We start from the raw sequence: 24,091 nt of genomic DNA on the forward strand, positions 1-24,091 counted from the left end.
AATTAATATTAATATTCATGATATTTTTATGAAAATGTGATTACAAACTTGTCATACCAAGTTTAGCTCTAAAATAGTCCAATTTCACTCTTGCAAGATCTTTGGTGAAAATATCAGGATTCTAACCATTTGTGTTAACATAGATCAATTTTATCACATTTCTATCTACCATGTCTCTGATGTAGTGAAAATGAGTTTGAATATGTTTAGACCTATTGTGGAATACTGAATTTACAAATAATTAAATGCAACTATGATTGTAAAAATGACTCAAAGTGGAGTCTAATTTCTTTCCAAATAGACCAAATAAAAGCTTTCTTAACCATACTACTTCTTGTGCACCCATGGAGGTTGCCAAGTATTTAGCCTTAGTAGAGCTTAAGGCAATTGTAGATTGCTTTCTATTGCACCATGATATTATTGCAGATCCAAGACTATAATAGTATCCAAAGGTACTTTTACAATTTATAGAACAACTAGCCCAATCAAAATTTGTATAACCTTCAAGATTGATTTCAACATTTGTGTACTTTAGTCCAAGGCCAATAGTGCCACGCAAATATCTTAAAACATTCTTTTTTTCCATTAAGTGTATTTTCTTTGGCTCGCACATGATGTGACTTAATACATTTGTAGAGTAGAAAATATCTAGTCGAGTGTTAACCAAGAACATGAGAGATCCAATGATTTTCCTGTAGAGGGTAGGATTAATAGATTCTAAATTAGTTGCTTCCTCTTTTAACTTTAGTAGATTAGTTTCCATAGGAATTGCAAGTGGTTTGCTATCCATCATTGTAAATCTTTTCAAAATATCCTAAGTATATTTTCCTTGATTTAAAATATGTAGTCTTTCTTTTGACACACTTCTAACCTTAAGAAGTAATGTAGTAACCCTAGATCTTTCATGTCAAATTCAATAGCAAGATCTTGTTTGCATTTGGCTATTAAATGATCATCACCAATAATTTAGAGATCATCAACACAAAGAACCAATATGATCATGTAATTGTTAGAAAGCTTAAAATAGATGTTAGGATCAACTTCATTTTTTGAATATCCTAATTTGGTGAGATAGTTTCCGATCCTTTCATATCAAGCACAAAGTTCTTGTTTGAGGCCATATAGAGCTTTTTTAAGTTTACATACATATAGGTTCTTATCTTTTATAAATAAATAAAAACCATTAGGTTGTTCAATATATACTTCTTCATTTATGACCCCATTTAAGAAGGCAGTTTCTACATCCATTTGATGCACCTTCCATCCTTTTGTAGCTACTATTGCAATAATTGTTCTAATAGAGGTGAAATGAGCAACTAGAGCAAAGGTTTCTTCATAGTCAATACCTGCCTTTTGAGAAAAACCTTGAGCAACAAAACTTACTTTATGTTTCTCAATACTTTCGTTGGATGCATATTTGATTTTATAAAACCATTTAGAGGAGACCACAAATTCATCTTTAGGTCTATGTACAATGTCCTAGACATCATTTTCTAGTATAGATTTATATTCTTCAATCATAACATCTTTCCATGCTTGAGAGGTTAGAGCTTCTTCAATAGATGTAGGTTCAAGTTTTGCAAGCTCAGTTACCAATGCAGTGTAACATGAATTATTTTGGGTTTTTTTACCTTCCTTGGAAATTTCATCTGGTTCAATATTATTTTCTTCAAGCAATTTCCTAGCCCACAAAGGTCTCTTTTTGGTATTTGAGATGACTCTATCTTCAACATCTTGTATTGACTCAGTATCTTTAGATATGTTCTCCCTCTAAATTCTAGATGGTGGATTTTCATTTAAGTCTGTAATAGACTCATCATATGTACTAGTAGACAAATTTAATGTAGTGTTCTCTTCAAATATAACATCTCTCCTTACTTCAACTAATCTTTTTCTAGGAACATATACTCTATATCCTTTCAAGTTTTCAATATACCCAACAAATATCCCTTTCTTCCCTAATGGTTTAACTTAGTTCTTCTTTCTTTAGGTATATGAATGTAAACATGACAACCAAAAATTCTTAGATGACTTAAGTTAGGTTTCTTTCCTATAAAGACTTCCTCAGGTGTGATATTCTCTAGAATAGAGTGTGGACACCTATTTTGAATGTATACAATAGTATTGGTGGCCTCTTCCCAAAATGAGAAGTGAAGGTTTTGATCATGAAGCATAGCTTTGGCAACCTCAAAAATGGTTCAAGTTTTCCTTTCTACTACCCCATTCTGTTGGGGATTATAAGGCACAATATACTCCCTCGTAATCTCAACAAAAGTGCAAAAGGCTTTGAATTTTTCAAAAGTGTATTCTCCTCCATTGTTCGATCTTAGAGTTTTAATTTTCTTTGAGGCTTTATTTTCTACCAATTCTTTGAATTATTTGAATTTTGATAATACTTCATTTGATTCTTTGACTTTTAAAAAGAAAATCCAAGTTTTCCTAGAGTAATCATCAATAAATATTATATAATAGGAGTAACCCCCTAGAGAAAGAGTTGGCATGTGCTGACATAAATTAGAGTGAATTAGTTCCAGGATAGACTTGGACTCATGTTCACTAGGAGGAAAAGGTTTTTCATATTCTTTCCTAGAGCACATCCTTTACATATACTAAAATGTTTTCAATTTTAGCTGGGTATTCTAGAGGTTATTTGTTCCATCTTAGGTAGTGAAGTGAAATCAATGTGCCCAAGTCTCCTATGCCAAACTTCATTACGATTTTTATTTTCATGATAAAGAGCTAGTCTTTGAGTGTTGCAAAGTTTATATAGAGTTCCATATCTAATTCCCATGGTGATGGCATTTTTAAGATTTGAATTTTTGGGCCAATGCAGAACTTTGTCTTCATTGAATGTAATTTGAAATCCTTCATCAGTTAATCTAGAGACTGAAATTAGGTTTCTTTTTATTCTAGGTATGAATATAACATCTTTTAACTTCAATGTGACTCCAACCCTTATTTGAATGGAACATGTCCCAAATATCTCTTATAGGGTGAGTGGAATTATACTCAATAGTAACTCCTTCAGTTTTGTAACTTTCAAGTGCTTAAAATTTTTTCTTTGAATCCTATTATATGACAAGAAGCACCACTATCCATTATCCATACATTTTCATTTGAGTTGATCTTTCTTGATAAGGCTGAGTAGTATAGTAGATTTTCCCCTTCCTTGATTTTAGCTAGAGAAGTTAAGATTCCCTCCCTTTCTAGAAATTTTTTGTAAATGTTGGAATTATGATATATTTGCCATTAGTTCAAAAACTTATTCAATTCTAAATGATTATCTATCTCATCACTTAGTCTACAGTGTATATTGAGCATTCGGTGGTTACCTTATAAGTTCACTAGGTAAACAGTTCTCACCAAGCATTCCAGAGGATACCGCATGAATGAGAAGTTCAGCAATGTTTACCGAGTGAAAAAAATAAATGAAGGACTCAGTGTTTACCAAGTGAAAAAAGTAAACAAAGGACTCAATGTTTACCGAGTGAAAAAGGTAAACAAAGGACTCAGTGTTTAACTAGTAAAAGCAAGGTAAACGAAGAAGTTAGTTTCTACCGAGTGACACTATATCTACCGAGTCACCAATGGTTATAAAATTCCAAGAAATGTTGTGTGATTAGTATGGATTGAGCCTTCACTTCTACTAAGTGCATGATGATACCGAGTAATGTAGTGGATGTCGAGTATCAGAAGGTCACCGAATCAGTTCAATGAACCTGAGTTATTTACTATTGGGTTGACTTAGTAATATTTTGTTCACTTGTGTTTTGATGGACCTTGAAATTATAGTTATTGGGATGGTATATATGTAATGTATTATATCATTTGCAAGAGTGAGAGAGATATTGAAAAATGTATCAAGAGAGACATGTAATGTTTTGCAAATCAACAGAAGAGCAGAGTATTCAACAAGGTCTACAAGGAGCAGTAAAGATTCATCAGTCATAAGAGGTGATCTATACTTCAAGGATCTAATTAGAAAATCAAGTTTGTAATTAGATCCACTGTTTCATCCTAATAGATGAATCCATTTTGTAAATCCTTTAATAGGGTAGACTTAACAGTCTTTGTATAAATCTCCTAACAAAGTGCATACTTTAGTGTATGTTTGTAAATCCTCTAACAAGGTGGACCTAGCAGTCCTTTGTGCTCCTAATAGGGTAGATCATCAGAAGTGGTCAATGTAAGCCTTAACTAGCCAACTTCATATTGTAGTAACAAAGTTTTGTGGGTAACATCCTCACCCTAGTTTTACTTTCTATCTGGAAGGTTTCTAGGTCACCAAATCTCTGTGTACATGTGCAATGAATGTTTGATCTTTCATTTATGTAGTAGATTAGATGAATGAATGATGAATGGTTAAAATGCTGAATTGTTTAATTTTTTTATAAGTTATTGATTCACCCTCCCCTCTCAGTAACCTATCTTATCCTGAATGTTTCCAACAATTGGTATCAGAGCATTTTTCATTCTCAGGACAAAGCTTGATAGCTTGAGCAAAGATCAAGGATAATGGAGATATTCAAACTTGACAAATCTATTGAAAATGAAAAGCTAGATCTAGAAATGGCCATGGCTCAAATCAAAGAAGCAAAGGAGCATCTTTCTCAATCTCTAAAAAAAAGGAAGGAACTTGCAAGACAAATGAATGATCATCATTATGTTGAAGAAAAGGTTGAAGACCTGTTACCATCAAGCAGTTCAAATAAAGCTAATGAAGCAATCAAGGAACTCCTTGCAAAGAATGGTTCTCTACAGGATGAAGTAAGAAAGCTTAAAAGAGAACAAGAAATTCAATCAATCAGGCTATGTGAAGTTTTGGAACAGAGAAACAAGGAAAATGAAGACTTAGAGGTAAGAAATAATCAATCCCTTTAGCATGAAGATCCTGTAGGTCAACTATCTAATGCAAATGAAGAATTTATGAATCTAAGATCTGAGAATAAAAGTTTCAGAAATGATTTAATCACTGAAAGATAAATAAATGCAAGCTTCCAAAGTGATCTGAGATCTGAAATACAAATCAATGAAAGTTTTAAAAATGACTTGATCACTAAAAGGAAAATCAATGAAAGAATGATGAAATCTCAAACAAACATGAATCAATTAAATCAACAAAATGAGCATAATCTTCATAGACAAAAAGGTAAAGCCGATCTTGGGTACAAGGAAGAAGGTGAAACCTCCAAACAAGATGCCCAAAGGAAGCAAAGACCTACTTGCAATCACTGTGGTAAGTTAGGTCATACATCAAACAAGTGTTGGAGAAATGGAAAAGGCAAATTCAATGGAAAATGCTACAATTGCAGTCAGCATGGTCATAAAGCTAATGAATGGAAGGACAAGCCAAAGTTTGAAGGAAATTGTCACGAATGAAAGAAGCATGGTCACAAGGCATTCTAATGCAGATCCAAACTATTCAATCTAGCTGAACAACTTGTTAAAGTAATCTTTGGATGGGACAACAATACTTGGTGCAGATGTCATTATTGTGGAGAATATGGACATGTTGGCAAAGTTGGCATGACTCAAGGATATATGAAAGAAGACATTGGATATGCAATTATACTTTTGAGTAGGGTTATGGGTTTGCTAGTAGCCAGACATTTGAACATCTTTATGGTGCATTTCATTGATACCATCAAGATGAAAAAGATGCCACTAGATTAAGCCTCTTCTTTAAATGAAAATTTATGTGAATAGATGGAGGTAATAAGGAATAAAAGGAAGTTTTATATGACTTCATATCTAGTGTACTTGTTAGCCACAAGGGCAATAGATTATCCAGGGTTGTACATAAATGGTAGCATGCAAGATCCAAATGCATGGCCATACATAATCTACCCTTAGTTGGTGAAAAAGAAGCTCTTGGATCAAAGAAAAGAGTACAAAATTTTGAATGACACATTCATATTTTCCACAATTAGATGCATAGAAGGAGATTATGCCAAGAGATTGTTTGACGTTGCAGTGGAAAAAAAAATGGTACTTGGAGCATATTACATTCAATTCAAAACATTTACATATCTAAGGGTAGCTAGCACCATAGTCAACCCAAAGAAGCTCCTAAGGTACCCTTGTGATAGACTCATCCACTTGGATATTGCTCAATAGATTTCATTTTCATATGATAGGGTTAGAAAACAACATAAACATTGTTGGACATGGCCTCTGACTATAGGACCATTTTGGGTACTTCACAAACAAGATATTTCATCTTTTGAATGTGAGTGGGATCAATATCCACTAGAAGAGTACAATTCTCCAAGGCCATGTTTTGACAATATCGGGAGGGTACAATATTTGGCAAGAAAAGAATTCTGTCATAAAGAAGCCATCAATGATCACTGGATGAATGCTAAAAATGACTATGATATCTGAATAAGGGATTATTGTAGAATGAATTTGTACTTGGTGTAAAATGCCTTAAAAATAAAGATCCCATTGGAGATATTGCAACAAGACTCAGGGAATCTGCTTGATCCTCTATTCAACATAGATAAAATTAGGGAAAGACCCATAATGAATGTTGAGGTTGATAGAGAAGAGAACTCTGACATTGATCATAGGATGAGGCACATCATTAAAATGACATAGGATTGGATCAAGAAACCATTTCAACTTGATCCAATACTTGAGATGATAATTTTCCATGCACAAGTCTGCCCAACCAAAGGTAGAGGGAAGAAAGTCACCATCCCCACCTTTGTAGCTTAGTCACAAGTAAGGCCTAAAATGGTATACCAACTTGACTAATGAGTTGGATACTATCACCCTCAGGAGAGAGAAGGAAAGGGCAAAAGAAAGAGTAATTCTCCTCAAAGAGTAGAGCCAAAAGAGGGTGAGATCCTAGCAACCCCAAAGTAAGAGGAAGTAAATGTACAAGGGTTTGAGGATCTTGGGGCATCATAAGTTCAAGATGACCCACAATTGCCACCAGTTGTTCCACCAACCAAATGGAGACAGAAGTTGAGGTTCAAGAGGTTTCTCCACCTCGGCAGACTGAATAGCATCCCCTTCTGTGCCCAAGAAAGGAAGAAAGATTAATTATTCATTCAAGAAAAGGAAAAGGATGATCAAGAGGGTAGTTTCTTTCCCATCTATTCTAGAACCTATTCCTGAAGAAGAGGAAGAAGAAGATGATGAGGGAAATGTACCTTTAAATAGGAGAACTCCGCTAGCAAGAGCCACGAAACAAGAAAGAAGAAGAAGTTTCACTACTACACTACCATCAATCCCAGAAGAACCTCTATAGATGACCACATTAGAGGATGAAATGTAGCAATGGATTGATGAATAGGATGTGGAGTGAATTGATATCTTTAAGATGTCAAATTTTTATTTCATGCCCATGGGTACAGAATTGGTGGGGGATAAGATCAGGGATACACCAACAAATGAACACCAATAGGAAGACTGGACTCAAATGGCACTAGAAGCACAAGATCCTAAGATTCCCCCTCCATACCCATTGCAAGTCATAGTTATGGACAAAGTCTCTACTACTCCCCTACCATTAGGAGTCAAAGAAGAGAAAATCCAAAAGGAACAAGAGGAAGAGCCACAACAAGTATCAACCAATGAAGTGTTTGAGGAAGTTCAAATGGTTCAATATCCTCAACAAGCTTCCTAGGACACCAAGGTAATAATTGTGGGCTCTACTAAAATAGAAACTAGAGAGGAAGAACCTTCATAGAGGGAGAGAATCCCAAAAAGGAGCAATAAGGGAAAAGGGGTAGTAGAGCATACTCCTTCATCCTCAAGAGGTAGTCCTTTGGTGGAACAAGTCCCAAGGTGGTTGCAAAAAAAATGATAAGAAATAAAAAGAAACAATTCAATGCCAATGAAGAGGACATGATTGAGTTGATTAAGGTTCTAAGAAAGCTTGAGTCCCCATCAAAAGAGGCTAGAGCATTAAAATTCATCAACAGTGACTAAAACCAAGATTTATTTGCACAAGTGGCTATTCCTCCTACTGATACAGATGTAGAGGATTTGATTCCACATGGTTATCAAATTAGAGAGGTTATTCTTGGAAAGACCACATTAGATATAGCCAAGTTGATGGTCACAATGGGGATGAAGGAGGTGTTTAGAAGTTTAGAATAGGATGGGGTAGAACTAATGAAACTTTGTAGGAAAAATGAAATCCTAAAAGAATATGAAAACTCTAAACACTATACTTCAAAAAAGAGATAAGGGAAGTGTATAATTAGACCCATTTTTGAATGCCTATCAGTAGTGGTAGGAAAGTTTTGAGGAGAAAAGTATTTTGATCATCCAAGGAAATCTGAAGCTACTACATGCTATGAAAAAAAAATGGATAAAATGGTGGCAATTTTGAAGCAAGATTTCAGTATTATGGATGAGGTACGTGCATGGGGAAAAGATTAACAGTTGTTACAAGTAATCAAGGTCAAGAGATACATAACACTTATGAATGTATATATTATAGAAGAGCTTGATTTGATTGATGATTGTATAGAAAAGATAGCGAATGGTAATAAGGTAATCGAATCATTACATGCAGAGATCCACCGACTCAAGGACCAAGCCAAAGAGAAAATTTTGGAGGTAGAGAAACATTACAATGATGCATGCCTAGACATATTTGAAGATGATGCATAGGAGAAATTGATACCAGTTGAGGAGGTAGTCCAAAAGTTTAGAAAGATTTTTTATGAGGCTTCTAATGATGATGACATGTGACAGGCATTCAGAACAGAAGAAGCCTTATTAGAGTTGGATACTAAACTCATGGATTTTGCTGAGACCCATACAGAGGTAGATAGTTATCAGCAAAAGTTTAAGGATAAGTATAATGCTTTAGATTTATCAAAAGTGGAAAAGATCACTAAGATTATTGATAAATTCAAAGTCAAGCATCCAGACATAACTCTGGTATAAAGAGGGACAAAACCCAGAAGCCAGAATTTTAATTTTGACACTTGGTGAAATTTTGTAATTTTGGACCTCTAAGGTGCACTAGTGTGCTGGTGTGTTGCTGCACTAGGTGTCCTGGTCCACTTTTTGGTTACTAAGTGTTGGAATAATTTTGAAGAAGTCAAAGGTGTGCATGTGCATTGATGCACTTCCTTCCAAGGTACATTTTTTCCAAAGGTGCACTGATAGTTAACTAGCAGTTCCAAGATTAGAGCTTGCCATGCATTGGAAACACATTCTGACAATAGTTTAACTTTGATAGATGCCTAGTGAAGGATTAGCTTCTATTTTTGACACTTCTAGACACTTCTACTTCGACTGAAGGCTTTCTTCTTCTTATTTTCTCTCAATTTCTTTGTTTCATGACATGTAAAGGCTCATGCATCCAATTAAGAATATAAAAATGGATGGAGTCCTACTAAGCACTAGTTAGATTGTTAGTTTATACATAATTATTTTTTTAATTAAATTAAAAAGAATATTATTGCATGAAGATATCGCTCACTATTAACACAAATTGAGGAGATGATTTCTTATAAATACAAGATTGTAATATGTAATCAAGGCCACCATTATTTTGCAATAATATTATGTTTGTGGTGCTCACATTTGGAGTGTAGTAATTCTTGCCTAAATGTGTCATATTTTTGTGAATTTATGTTCATGGATTTATGATTGAGCCAAAATTTTATTTTGTTATTTCTAGTTGTGTGATCTATTAATTCAAATGTTTGCTACAGTTTTATGAATTTCACTGATGTATCTAGCTTCAAAAGAAATCACCAAATTGTGCCTACATAACTCTTTTTCTCACATGATCACACTTTCCATGGCCTTGTGATTTGATGAAGAGTGAAAAATCATACGGTTATTAAGTTTCCCATCGATGATTGCATCAGTGGAATTAAGGAAGTGTTGCTCCTACTTTCATTGGTTACCTACCAATTTCTTCAAAAGCTTAGCTCGCAGACTTGTTGTTTTCTATAGCTTATGTTTGTTAGGATTTTATGTTCACATTATTTTCTTTAAAGTTCTTTTTATTTTCTTTACTAACCCCTTGTTAAAATAGGAATTCATACTGGCTACATTGTTAGATTGCATTCATATAAAATAAGAAAAATACAAAAATATTTTTGTATGTTTTATTTTGAAACAAAAAACAAATTCTACATCTCATCCAAAATTATTCTAACTAACAAAGGCCTCCTCATGAACAAAAACATTTATCTTCAATTGAGTAGATTCTAGTAGGTTGCAATATCACCTAGAACCTTGGAGTTGATTCACAAGATTGACAATTCAAGAGAAGAGTTTGAAAGAATTGTTGCCATTTAGTATTGTGTATGATGATAGCTCAATAGGTACACACATATTTAGAAAGAATGTGTACCCAAGAAACTATCTCAAGTTAACACTAATTTTTCTATTAATGAAAGGATATATCACATAGCTCCATTTTCATTACATGGTTTGGGCCTATTTTCCATGGATGACATAAAGTTCAATTATAATAAAGTTGTTGAATTGATGGAATATGTAGAACCTTGTTACAATTACAAAAATTTCATGTAGATTGTACAATTAAAAAAAAAAAGTATGCGTGGGTATGCATTGTCACCAAATTATATACAATGCAAAGAAAATTATCAAAGTAAAAGGCTCTTTATCTATATTGATGGAAGGCCAAAAGCAACGAGGAATATTGCAACATTTATAAATAGTTCTCAACTTGTGTCAACTAATAAGTGGTTGAATTGTATATTTGAGGCACGCGAGGGAAATCATGTTTTTGTATGTGCAATAAAGTCAATAAGTGCATGGGAAGAGCTTCTGATAGACTACAATTTGAATCTTGTAGATAAAAAAAAAATTCCTATTATGGGACTGGTAAGTATAACATTTCAACAAATTGTCTCTAATTAATATTGACTCCAATATAAATCTAATATTTTATTAATAAATTATTTTGATGAGTCTATTACTTTCATTTCATTTCTGATTGCTAAGAATTACTAATCTTTTTTGCAAGGTGACATGGATACACCACAAGGCATAGACATGGATGTGCTAGCTTACACACCTTCTTTAGTGAAGATAAAGCTTAATTTGTGTAATTGTACAAATTATATAGGAAAAAATTTCATATTAGCATGTTCATTTTTTTATGGCTTTGGAGTTGTTTTGATGAAATTTTACCGATATTGATGTCACAACTTGATACTTATTGATAGGGAAAAGTGAAAATGATAGTAGATCAAATATGATCTAAAACTTAGGCATCATTTGTAGATGACATCACGTGTAGCACTAACCCTTTATTCATGGCCCATAAACTTATAAAAAAATATATAGTGATGAAATTCTTAACCTTTTCCTTGATCGAAACATAACTGAGGAGACAAAGGCACTAAAAGAAGAATTGATACTTATAGTCAATTCTTTGAAGGTAAGCAATAATTAATCTTAAGCAATAATAAAATTTAAATGGATTTTTATATTTTATATTATCTTATGGGTCATGATCTAAAATATTATGTGTTCTTTTTACAATATTTTGTGACACCTGTGAGACCACGTGGTCAATATGGTGAGGGTTTTAGTACACAACCTTAATGTAATTCACACTTTCTCTTTACAACATTATAACACTTAACTTTGATATTTATATATTACAAAAGAAAATAAATAATGTTGCAAATGTATTTGCTAACAATATGGCTTGCTCCTTTGGATGTTCTTGAAAATCAAGATTTGATTTATGCTCCAAAGTCCATAAAACAACTCCTATGAGAAGAAAGAATGCATTAGTTGTACACCACATTCCTGCATCAAATTTTTGCACTAATGTAGTTATACAAAGATAACCCTAGTATGCATATGCAAGTTAGCTCTTGTGCACCAAAAAATGCAATTTTAGAACTATATCTTTCCATCCATAGAAACCAATCACAACTACAACTGCCATCATTCCATACATATTATCCGTATATGCAACCACAATAAGAAGATATCCATTTCTCCCATAGAAACTAATCATTCCATACTGATATGATGAGAGAGTTGGATATGTTTCTCCAAAGGAAAGAATTATTACATGAAGTTCATTGGCTACATGTGAAACAATATGAGAAATAAAAGGAGATTGTAGCCCTACTAGTGCAACATTGTTTTTTTTCATCAACATTATAACACTTAACTTTGATTTTTGATGCTTCTAGCTAGTATCCCATTTGATCTTTCTCCATTGAAAATGTCTTTTCTAACAATGTATTCTTCAACTTATGATGAATTTTGGATACCTCCTTTGGCCATCGCTTTAATATTGCTAACTATATTGTTGACAATAAGGAGCTTGCATACATCTTTGACTATGCCAAGTAAAACTACTAAAACCTTTTTTTGCTATATTTTGTAATGTTCTAATCATGAAATTTATTTTTGTTGGGTAGATTTTACACTCATGGATCTATTTTTTTCATAATAGAGACTAGTAATATTGAAGTTGAACCATTTCCAAGAGCAGCCTATGTGACTAGTACTAGTTCATTTGCAGGGACATTGTTGCTAGACAAGAAAAATATGTTTTCATTAAAATTACCAAAGCTTCTATGTGCTTTAAAATTGTTATTATTTATAGTGCAATTGTAGTTTACATATACATAACTCATTTTGGATTGATAATACCATGATTTTTTTGTAGGAAATGATGTTTTCTATGATCATGTTTTTGAAATGACATTAAGCTGTTTGGACCCACCATATGTAAAAGGTATGTAGTTTCATGTCATTGCTACAATATTTTTCTTTTTTTCTATTTATTATACTATATTAAAGTTATTGATCTAACAATTTTTATTTTTTTTAAAGGTGGAATGAACAAGGTCCTAAAAAAAATCAGCTCATTACATCTTTTGAGGACCTTTTTGGAAAAAAAGATTTTTGATAGTGCCCTACTTATCAAAAGAGTATCCAAACATATAAAGATTATGAGGGACCAATATAGAAGGGGTCTAAAGGATAACCCAAAGTACAAGAATCCTCCTATGATTCCTTCAATGGAGTGGAATGAAATAATAGAAGATGCAAAAGAGACAAGGCTACGTGGTAAAGGAAATGAACCAATTCTTTAAATTGTTCTTTAGATGTTTCCCTTTGTTCTTCTAGTTCCCCATTTTGTTCTTGAATCTTTTGTAGTACTTATTCTTACACCAAATTGTTGAATACTTCCTCATATTCAATGCCTTGGAGAATATAATCACCCAATTTCTATGATTTCCTATAGGCATGAATGTATCCTTCTAGATCATAATGAATCCAAGAATCCATGGTGTACATGTGATATTCATTCTATAATTTCTCACCAATATTTTCATATGAATTAGTTGCAAAATAATTAAAATCACCAAAAGATAAATTTTCTAGAAGGAAAGTTTTCTTTCTTTTTTTACCTCTGAAATGTTGTTTGCTAGATTCAAACATTTTCCTTACAATTTCTAGATATGCAATTCTATTAGGCACTAATGCTTGTAATCTATATAGCCTTCCTTCAAACCAAAATACTCTAATACAAGTGAAGTAGTCATATGCATACTAGTCTCCCAAATTGTGTTTGATTTTCTCTCCCAACCCATTGTCCCTAGGTCTTAAAAATCTTTTAATATCAAGGATAATTGAGAGAAAAGATTGGTGTCTACACAAAGTGTACAAAGGTTGAACAAAATGATCTTCAAATATAAGGTAACCAAAAGCACTAAACCTATAATCTCATACTGGCATCCACATTTGAATAGGCTTCATTTCCCCATTAGACTCCCTCAAATTCAATTTCAAACCCTCACCCTGCAATCCTCTTATTTGCCCAAAATATAAAACCATATGCATAAGCAAGGAATAATGTTTTAAAGTAGGGTACTAAACTTCTTTAAAATTAACAAAAGAAGTATGAATGCTATCAACAATATACTTTGTGTAATCATAGAGTCTAGGCTCCAACATTTGAATGCCTGATGCTAACACCATGGGCCCAATTTCCATCAAATTAGATGCTTTCATCCCTCTTGCTTGTCCACATGATTCATATGTAATGTCTAAGTATGTCTTAAAAAAATTGATGCTAAATGGAGGTCTATCTTTTGTAGATAGAGTCTCCTCTCCTATTTTGTGTAACATCAATTTCTATTGCATATATGAAATATTTAACCTCTCATACTCATTTTTCAATTATGTGAATGAAAACCTTTTAGTTAGACCATCAGTGAGTCTAAAAGCTTCATTTAGAGATTCAATAGATATCTCCTTGAATTTTTCCCTATTGATGTCATATATGCATCCATCTTCAGCATTATATTTTCTTATAATGACCTTGAGTAATTCCACATTCACAAACATATTTTCCATTGTCAATTTTCTCAAATTCATCTCCTGAGGATGACAAATAGGTGCCTTGTTATTTCTCCTTGTATAATCATATAAAAAGAGCTCATAACCCTAGTCCTATTCCATACATCTCCAATGGCACTATACTTATCTTCAATTTTGTCTGGGGATACGAATTTGCTTCTTCTTGACTTAGGACTTGCAAAATCCATCTATTTAATGAGGTCTTCATTCAATTTTCTTGGTGGCACTTCATCATCTACTTTCTACTTCTTATCAACTTTACCCTTTTTAACTTTCTTGGCTTTCCTCTTCTGTGTATAACTAGAACTCTCCATGACACCTTTTGAAAAAAAATTTGAGTACAACTCTTTATAAAATCTGAATACAAACATAATTCTCACAATTTCCCTTTAAGAATTCATGAGCTCAAGCTAGTAAAGATTTTTTTTTATTACCAAACAAACTACATTCATGCATTTACTTTCCACACTAATTGAAATATAAAGCCATTTTTTATCATTTTAGAAATGAACTGGCTGTTAGAAGTCATTTTGTGCACTTATTTTTGTGCCTAATGAAATATATTCAATCATTTGATCACTACAACATTCATTGATATAAATATATGAAATTATAATTACTATAGCCTATTCTCACAAATAGAAAATTTGTTTTAACTTCATGTCTATTGCTATAACAATGGTGATATCACCATCACTTATCTCTATGCTAGAAATCCTTCATCTGCAATCTCTGATACACATTCTTTCTATTAGTTATGGTGATGTCAAAACTTTAGCCTTTGATATTGGCACTTGAAATTTTGCTATAACATATAGTGATATCCCACAGCTCATCACTGATCTCTATATTTCCATAACATGAAATGCGATTAGTGATCACATTTAACTTATCACCGCAACTCATAGTGATGCCATTTTAATAATAAAATCATCCATTGCTATAAGTTGTAGTGATTTCCAAGTTTTATTGATAATTTCTATATCTATTTTTTGCCCTCATTACTTAGTGATAGATGATGATCACTATAATATACAATGATATATGAAGACTTATCATTGATCGCTATACTAAAATTCGATATCCTCTACTAGCTGATGAGATATATTGCTATAAGTTATAGCAATAATTCAATTCTATTTCTCATCACCATATTGATAATAAGTCTTCTCCACACAATGATGAATCCAATCACTATATGCTATAGTGATATCATACCCTACTTTAAGCTGCCCAAACTACAATCGCTAAAAGATACCCCGATATCTGATGCCTTGTCACTATAGTTGTAGCTATAATCTCAACAATGAGAATATCTTCATGAATTAAAATAGGACCAAGGCCTAGATTGATCAATGGATATTTCCATGTGATGAGTAAGCCCTAGGAGTGCAATTCTGCAACAAGATTCCTTGACTTGAGTGCTAAATAACTATTTTCTATCAAAACACAAAGAGAGGCAATAAATGATTCCTTAATTTGATCACAAAATCTATCTAGGACATACAAAGGTAAGAAATGAAAGTAGGTAAGAGGTGAATAAATATTTGAAAAATATTGATTTCCACTAGAAGGGACAGACTTATCTTCTGGAGCAAGTGCAAGATGATGCTTTCATTTGATTGATCTTGAAAGAAGTAAGAGGATTGACAAGTTAAAGGTCACTAGGGAAAGAATTAAAGAAGTAACACACATAAAAAAATTTCTCTCTACTCTTGGGGATGTTATATTTTCTTTAGCTAATAAGATTTCACATGTCTTAGATCATAACAAAAAACTGACCCAAATTCTTTAGGATTCCTTAGGTAGCCAAGAAAATACACTCATGTCTATACATCTCAATCTAGATATTGACTCTTACTCAAAGACAATCAAAACTTTGAAATTTTCAAAGAGAGTGTCTAGCTTGGAACTAGGTTTTGCACATAGCAACAAGGAAAGCAAGGATTTTAGAGATCTCAAGGAATAGATTTCCAAATTGAAGGAAATCATTGCACAAGAAAAGATGTTGAGCTCAAGCATTTACAAAATTGAATCCTTGAATATGTCCTACACATTGTTAATAAATATCATATACACATTTTGGAATTTTTTGTATATGAATTCTATGCAATTGTTGTGATACCTAATCTTATTATTATTAATTATGTGACTATGACTTCTTTCAATCAATTGAGGTTTTTGACTCATGCATTTGTTATATTTTCTCAGTATTCAGTTGTGTGTTTTTATAAAATTTCTTAAGAAATTAGATTTTAAAACCTTAAAAAATTACCAAATATTTATTGCATTCGGATGGTTTCTATACAAGTCACACATCAGTGATATACAAAAGATCATTTTTTGTCTTTAACCACTATAGAGATGATTACTTTAGACATATACTGAAACTATTATGCATGTTAGTATAGGTATTAGGCAATTTAACACATGCCTTGGTAGAAGTCATGTGCTAGTCTTGTGTGCTTATTTATCTCAATCTCTCCCAAAGCATTTCTAACATATTTTCTCTTTAAACATCTCGATAGATTTTTGCAACAAACTCTAAACTCACCTTCAATCCAAGATCTATCCAACATAGAGTCACCACCTTGGAACACTCTTAGAGGATGATTATGACTATCTTTAGTATGATTGTATTCTCTTGTCTCATTTGATGTTTGAATGTTTTGTATAGTCTATTTTCTTGATCCCCAATTGAACTAACATCATTCTTTCATCATTATTGTTAAGAACTTGAGAATCGGGTAAATGAATTGCTTGCTTATGTTTAATGCTACATTGATTAGTTGTTTCTATTAGAACCCAATAATTTTTCCTATAATTGTATTTGAAGGTATGCTTCCTACCTAGCAACCTTGCACTTGGGGCAACTAGAGGCCTGAGAAAACAAAGGGAAATGGAAGAAGGTTTAATGACTATCAAGGACATAGAAACCTTGAAGCTTGTAGAGGATATCATGAAGACTTGTTATGAGATGTATTCTATAACAACTACTAGACAACTCAGCAATAGAAATTATACATTTTCATACACAAGTGATCTACATTGGAGGAATTAATAGCATGCATTAAATACATTTGGTTATTTTTCTTACTGCTCATGTTTTCTATAGCTTATTATGAGGGTATAATTATGAATTTGAAACTTTTGAAACATGAATTTTATGAAGATGAATTATAGGAAGGGAATAAAAGTTCTGAGTTCCTGGATGACATACTAATCAAATATGCAGATCACCATAACCTTCTACAACATCAGACTATGGAGGCTTTTTTTGTGTTGCACAACATAACTCAAGATCCCAAGTCAACATTAATTGTATCCTACTACATGTCACAACATCTAATTTTTGCAACTATTTTGAATCATTGTTTTTCAATTCATTAGCTTGTTTTACCTTTCTCTACTTCTTGATTATTTTATAATGGCAAGAGTTTTCTAAAAATTGATATCCAATATTACTATGCTAAATAATTGGCATGCTCATTTTATATTAGTATATAGGAAATTGGAGCCAACATGTTAGTCTTAGCACCAAACTCCATCATGTCACCATATATCCATTTTTTGTTTTAGCTTTAGAAGTAGTCAAATCTTTTAGGAAAAGTTTGGAGGTGCCAATACAAGTTAACTTCCATCTTTATTGCCAAAGAAAGGGAATTTTTTATAGCTAGATGGTCTTTCAGAATTTATTACCATGCTAGTTCCTAAATTGATAACTTCTAAATGAGAGGTTTTTACAAAGAAGAGCACTCATTTTAATGATTTCTTCCCCCAAACAACCACAATATGTTTTGTTCCAGAGAACATGCCATACTATTTTGTATTTTGACATACAATACACATCTATTAGCCATGTAAGAAATAGTCTTTGAAATAGTCAAGGTAGATATAATGAGTTGTTGCAATTGAAGGGTACAATACATTTTGTTATGAAATATTTAGGGAATAATGAATTCATGTTGTAGGGAATTATGGGTTTTGATTGGGTAGGAGATGCAGGTGACAAGAAGAGGACTTTAGGATATTGCTTTAGAATATGACTTGTCTAACAAAGATATGCCACTTAGTGTAAGTCTAGTTCAACTTTTCTAAGTTTTGTTTTAGATAAACTAGTAAATACTAAATGCTTGCTTTTTTTTTGGGCATCGACACAAGGTAATGATTGATTTTCATTTTTTCCATGTAAGCTTGAAATGATAGTAGTGCTTCATATGAAGTTTCATATGTTCTTAGTTAAGTTTTCTATTGGCAGGACCATGAGAATGATGATGCAGGGGAGGAGGCAGAAGATGTTGATGATGAGATGGTAGGCAATGAAACTCTTAAAAAAATTATACTTAGACCAAAACAATAAAATAATTAAAATCAATAAAAAAGGTGCTTAAAAATTCATAGGTTATAGATGTGTTGTGGTATCTTTTAATCTTAGGCCCTTGTTTGTGTGAGCATAGCTAAAAGTGTAATGGGGGAAGTTACAAGTCCTGCAATTGGTACTATTTTAGCTTCTTTATCCTATTCATGACTTCCATAAAACTTTAATTTGTGGACAATGTTTTCACTTAATTATGATATATATGTTATATATAATGAATGATTATGGTATGTGATTGTCCATGGTTATTATAGTATCATATTGTTATTAATGGTATAATGTGAATGGATGCTTGTTTGTTAAGAGGGCCCTTGCAACTTGTGTGAAAGAAGTTAGAGGACACAGATCAAATGCAATTGTCAAAAAAAAAATTCGACTCTATCTTGGAAGGAATTGACACCAAGAGGATCTGAAGGACTTTGTGGGATGATAATATTGTGTTTCATTAACTCGTGTAGTGATTCTTGCATGTTCATGTATTCTTGTTTGTTGATTAAGAGTTCAAACATGATTGAGACACCTATTAGTTAGTTGAGGTCTTTTAGTTTCATAAGGGAATAAGTCACCCTCAATGTTAGGGATGTGTGACATGTCTCCCTAGAAAAATTTAAGATGTAACTAAGCCCACTCTCTTAGACAATGTATAAAGTCTAGTTTTTCCAGAAATTGGTGGATCAACCAATGCATATGTGATATACTTAAATTTTGCCTTGATTTTTTATTCACTAAGTTATTACTACAAATGTCTACTATGTATGATTTCAAAGGAATAAAGTGAATGACTTGATGATGTGTTAAGGTTAGTGTTGAGTCTAAGGTTACACCTCATCACGAAATAGCTACTTAAGGAAATGCAATTCTCTTATAGTTAGATTCATTTAATTAGCAATAAATTCTTTTATTGTTTCTCATGGAATAATTGTTTATGTTTAAAATGAATCAATTATCAATTATCCTACATGCTCAATAAATCTTATCCTGGAAGCCATCTATAATTATATGAATGCATGGGCTAGCTTAATCTTCTTACCTTAACCATTAATCATTTAGTTGAAACCTTGTGTTTCTAGGATCTTCTATCATTTTATGAATATGATATTAAGTGTGTTGGGTACCCTCTATTTTGTGTATGGATTGAATCATGTTTGATTTGGTTTACCTTTAACACATGTGGGTGTGAGGGAGCTAAGCATCAATAGGATAAGGTTAACTCATGTGCCTACTCATGGTATAGGTGGGCTATCATGCTATGACCCCAACATATATTTTCTCCCTCTCCATGGTCTAGATGTAGGAAATGAGACACCCTAATAGATGGGAACCTCATCCATTTGTAGCCACTTGTAGTGTCATCAATATAGGTCTGACAAAATATCATCTCAAGATAGTGGTAGATTCATCAAACTCGTGATCTTTTAAATAACGCAATACCTCAACATTATCTTGCTTCCAATGCTTAGCACATATTGTGTTTCCTGGAATATATTGTGAAATTATCGACACAAACTATAGTTTACTAGTGCTCAACATCAACTCAACTTTACTCAGAATCTACTATTCTACTTAGCATACACTAGAATGAACTTTTACTCAGCTCCAACTAATTTTTTGCTCAGCTTGCACTAACTTTTCTCAGCACCTACTATTCACTCAATCAACCTTAGCAAACAAACTTTGTGTGACTTTTGTTCTTCTAAACTTTCTTTGTGTAACCAGCCTTTGTAACCTTAAGAAGATTATTAATACATCATGTCATCATTGTCTTAACTGATTCTTGTACTTCATTACATAATCATAACTCAACCTTTCCTCTAGGTGCTATTGTTACATCTTTTGATCAAATCCTCTTCATCAATCATTTAAGTGATAGTACTTAAATCATATAAGCAGTTGTCCTACCAAAAAATAGCAAGTTTGACATCAATGACAAAACAATGATTGAAGCATATTGATCATACTTGTATGTTGTCAATAATCTCCCTCTTTGATTAGCTTCTTCAATATATTCTCAAAAATCTCCCTCTTTAGCATTGATGGCAAACCAAACTGATCAACCAAATCAACCAAATCGTAAACACCTTGTTCAACCAAATTGGCTAGGTTAAAATAGTAAGACAATACCAATACCAAAAAGAAAATAATTCCTTGTATTGAATTCTCTCCCTCTATTAGGAACTTCCATCTTTTAAATATGTTACACAACTCTTTATAACTCCTCCTAAGTTTCATCTTATATCCCCCTTTTACTATATCTCCCTCTTACTAGGTAGATATTAGGATTTATCTCGCTTTCCACTATTTCTCTATCTCCCTCATCATACTTTTGTTCTCCTCTGATCAACTATATCAACAATTATCTCTTTTATTAGCAATCATACTCTTGATCAAAAATATTATCTCCCTCTTTGAAAACAATGCCAAAGACTTATCATCTTTAATCATGCAAATATAAGCTTTTTAGTTTCTTTATTTTCTCCCTCTATCACCTTGCTTGTGACTAATTTGAATTTTTAGCTCTTTGATTACTTTAGACAGCTCCTAAAGTAAGATCCTCTACATCAATTTTTAACATTGAACATCATCTTGTTTAATGTAGGGCATCTTGTCACTTGGGTAAAAGCACAAACTTGTGTCAGCCTTTTGTAAAGAAAAAGGCTAACAAAAGTATAATTGTTCACCTTCAATGACATAAAATTGGTATTATTATTTTCAATTGGGAAATGAAGTAAACTAATGAAATCTATAGAAATGGATGATGTTTAGGACTATAATTTTTAATAATTATTTGGAATTAGAATTGATATATTTTCCTAATTTTCATAGATAAAGTTTTAGGTGCTAAAAAATGCTAAAAATTAGGAGTCTAGTTCCCACCACAAAACAATATGGAAATAAACTTATTTCCCTTTGATCTCAAATTATTTTATGGATAACATATTTATCTAGAACAATCAAAAATAAGCATCAGCTTCAAACCAATATTTTCTCTTTTATAAGGATTGAAATCTCATCTCACATGAGATCGATAGCTTTCATCTCCCACCATATTTTTCAAAAAAAATATTTTTTAATGAGGAGAAAAATTATATATTCTGGAAGAGGACTCTCTCCTCTAGAACGTAATATAATTTTTTGAATTTTTGGATATGATCTAATATTTTCTTTCTTTCTTAAAATTGACATCTTTTTGAGTGTTAAAATACATGGTTGTAGAATTTGTTAATTACAATATACTATACCTAAATAAAACACTATAAACTCTATATGAGAACATTATTAACTCCAAGCTCTATAAAATGGTGTTGACATATTATATAAAATATATCATAAAAAGTAGTAAGAGTTATTGAAATGCGACTTTTCTAAAATAATTTTATTTATTTAGTAATTGGATACAAGCTAGTATAAAACATACATTTAATAGACTTTTCCAATTGGAAAAGTGTGAGACCATATATAACTTAGCTAGAATGAATTGATCTAGATCATTTATTTATTTTTAAATAGATTTTAAGATAGAAATACTCAAATTCAGTCATTTTGATAAGTCAATTTGAAAGGTGACACAACTTTGTACTTTTACCCACTTAGATAGCCTTTGATAGGGGTATCACCCCTAGTTTACAACTTCAATACTCATGACCATCCTCAGTTAATGCCTTTGTGAAGATATTAGAAATTTTCTCTTTAGTGATAACATATTCCATCTTCACCTCTTTATCTTGAACTAACTCTCTTAAGTAATGATACTTGATTACAATGTCTTTAGTCTTTGTGTGCGTCACTGGATTCTTTGATATATTCATAGCACTTGTATTATCACAATAAAGTATCATTGGCTCTATGATCTCTTCTTTTATTCCTTTGAGTAGCAGTTTGATCCATACAATGTTTGTGCAATTTACAGTAGCAACAACATATTTAGCTTCAATAGTAGATTGTGAGGTGCAATTTTGTTTCTTGCTAGTCCATGTTACTAGCCTCTTGCCTAAGAAAAATACTCCTCCACTAGTGTTTTCTCTATCATCAATGTTTCTAGCCCAATCAGCATTAGTATAGGCTCATAATTCAATTTTCTCATTCTTCTTATAGTATAGACCAAACTCTTTTGTTCCTTTCAAATGTCTCATTATTCTCTTTACAACCATTAAATGATTCTCCCTAGGATTAGTAGAGAATCTTGCAACTATCCATATAGATAATGCAATGTTAGGTTTGCTATGTACTACATATTACAATTTTCCAATCATAGACTTGTACAATATTTGATTCACCTCAGTTGAATCATCATTCTTTAACAACTTGGGTCCTATCACCATAGGTGTACTTACTAGTTTGGAATCCTCCAATCCAAAAGTCTTCAATATTTATTTGATATACTTTGACTGAGTGAAGTATATACTATATTTTATCTAATATATTTGCAAACCCACAAAGAATTTGATCTCTCCAAACATAGACATTTCAAATTCTTGCTTCATCTAATTTGAAAAATCCTCACATAAAGTATATTGACCTCCAAATATGATATCATCAACAAAAATTTCAGATAACAAAATATCTTTTCCTTTCTTTGTCTTTATGTATAGATTTTTATTATTATCAATCCTTTCAAATCCAATCTTCACAAGATACTTATGAAGTCTTGCATACCATGCTCTTGGTGTTTGTTTCAAACCATAATATCAACAAAACCTTTTGGTTGTTCTATGTAAACTTCTTCCTATAATATGCCATTCAAAAATGTAGATTTAACATCCATTTGATCAACTTTGAAACCTTTGTATGTAGAATGAGCAAGTAGAGTTCTTACTCCTTCCAATCTAGCAACAGGGGCAAATGTCTCTCCATAGTCAATTCCTTCTTCTCGTGCATATCCCTTGCAAACTAGTCTTTCTTTGTTCCCTGTGACTTCACCATTTTCATCTAGCTTGTTTCTAAATACCCATTTCATGCCAATCCCATTTTTGTTTTCTGGTCTGGGAATTAGAGTCCATGTCTTATTTTTCTCAATTTTTTCTCTCTTCTTCCATGGCCTTAGTATAATCTTCATCTTCTAATGCATCTCTCACTAATTTAGGTTCCCTCATGCTTAACAAAAATGTATTACTTTTCAATGTATTTATTTCCATTGGTCTAGCATCTTTATCTCCAATAATTTGTGCAATAGGATGATGTATTCTCACATATTTGGACAATCTTGGTCTAGCTCTTGTTTCTTCACTTGATCTTTCAATCTCAGAATTCCTATGTGCATCTTTGTCAAGTAACTCAACATCTTTACTAATCTCAAAATTAGAATGTACTTCAAATTCATTCTATAACTTAGCATCTAGATGTAGTTCAATTCTTGAATGCAACTTGACA

The 24,091-nt window shown here is 32.3% G+C and overlaps 1 pseudogene; it reads right to left on the bottom strand.

Moving 5' to 3' along the window:
- The window catches only part of LOC149572127 (EID1-like F-box protein 1), a 37,628-nt pseudogene extending 25,370 nt beyond the window's left edge, over positions 1-12,258 (bottom strand).
- Between the last annotated feature and the right edge of the window lie 11,833 nt (positions 12,259-24,091).

Source organism: Cupressus sempervirens, chromosome 2, assembly GCF_028749045.1.
Source record: "Cupressus sempervirens isolate cs-2001-9-10 chromosome 2, ASM2874904v1, whole genome shotgun sequence".
Taxonomy (NCBI): Eukaryota; Viridiplantae; Streptophyta; class Pinopsida; order Cupressales; family Cupressaceae; genus Cupressus; species Cupressus sempervirens.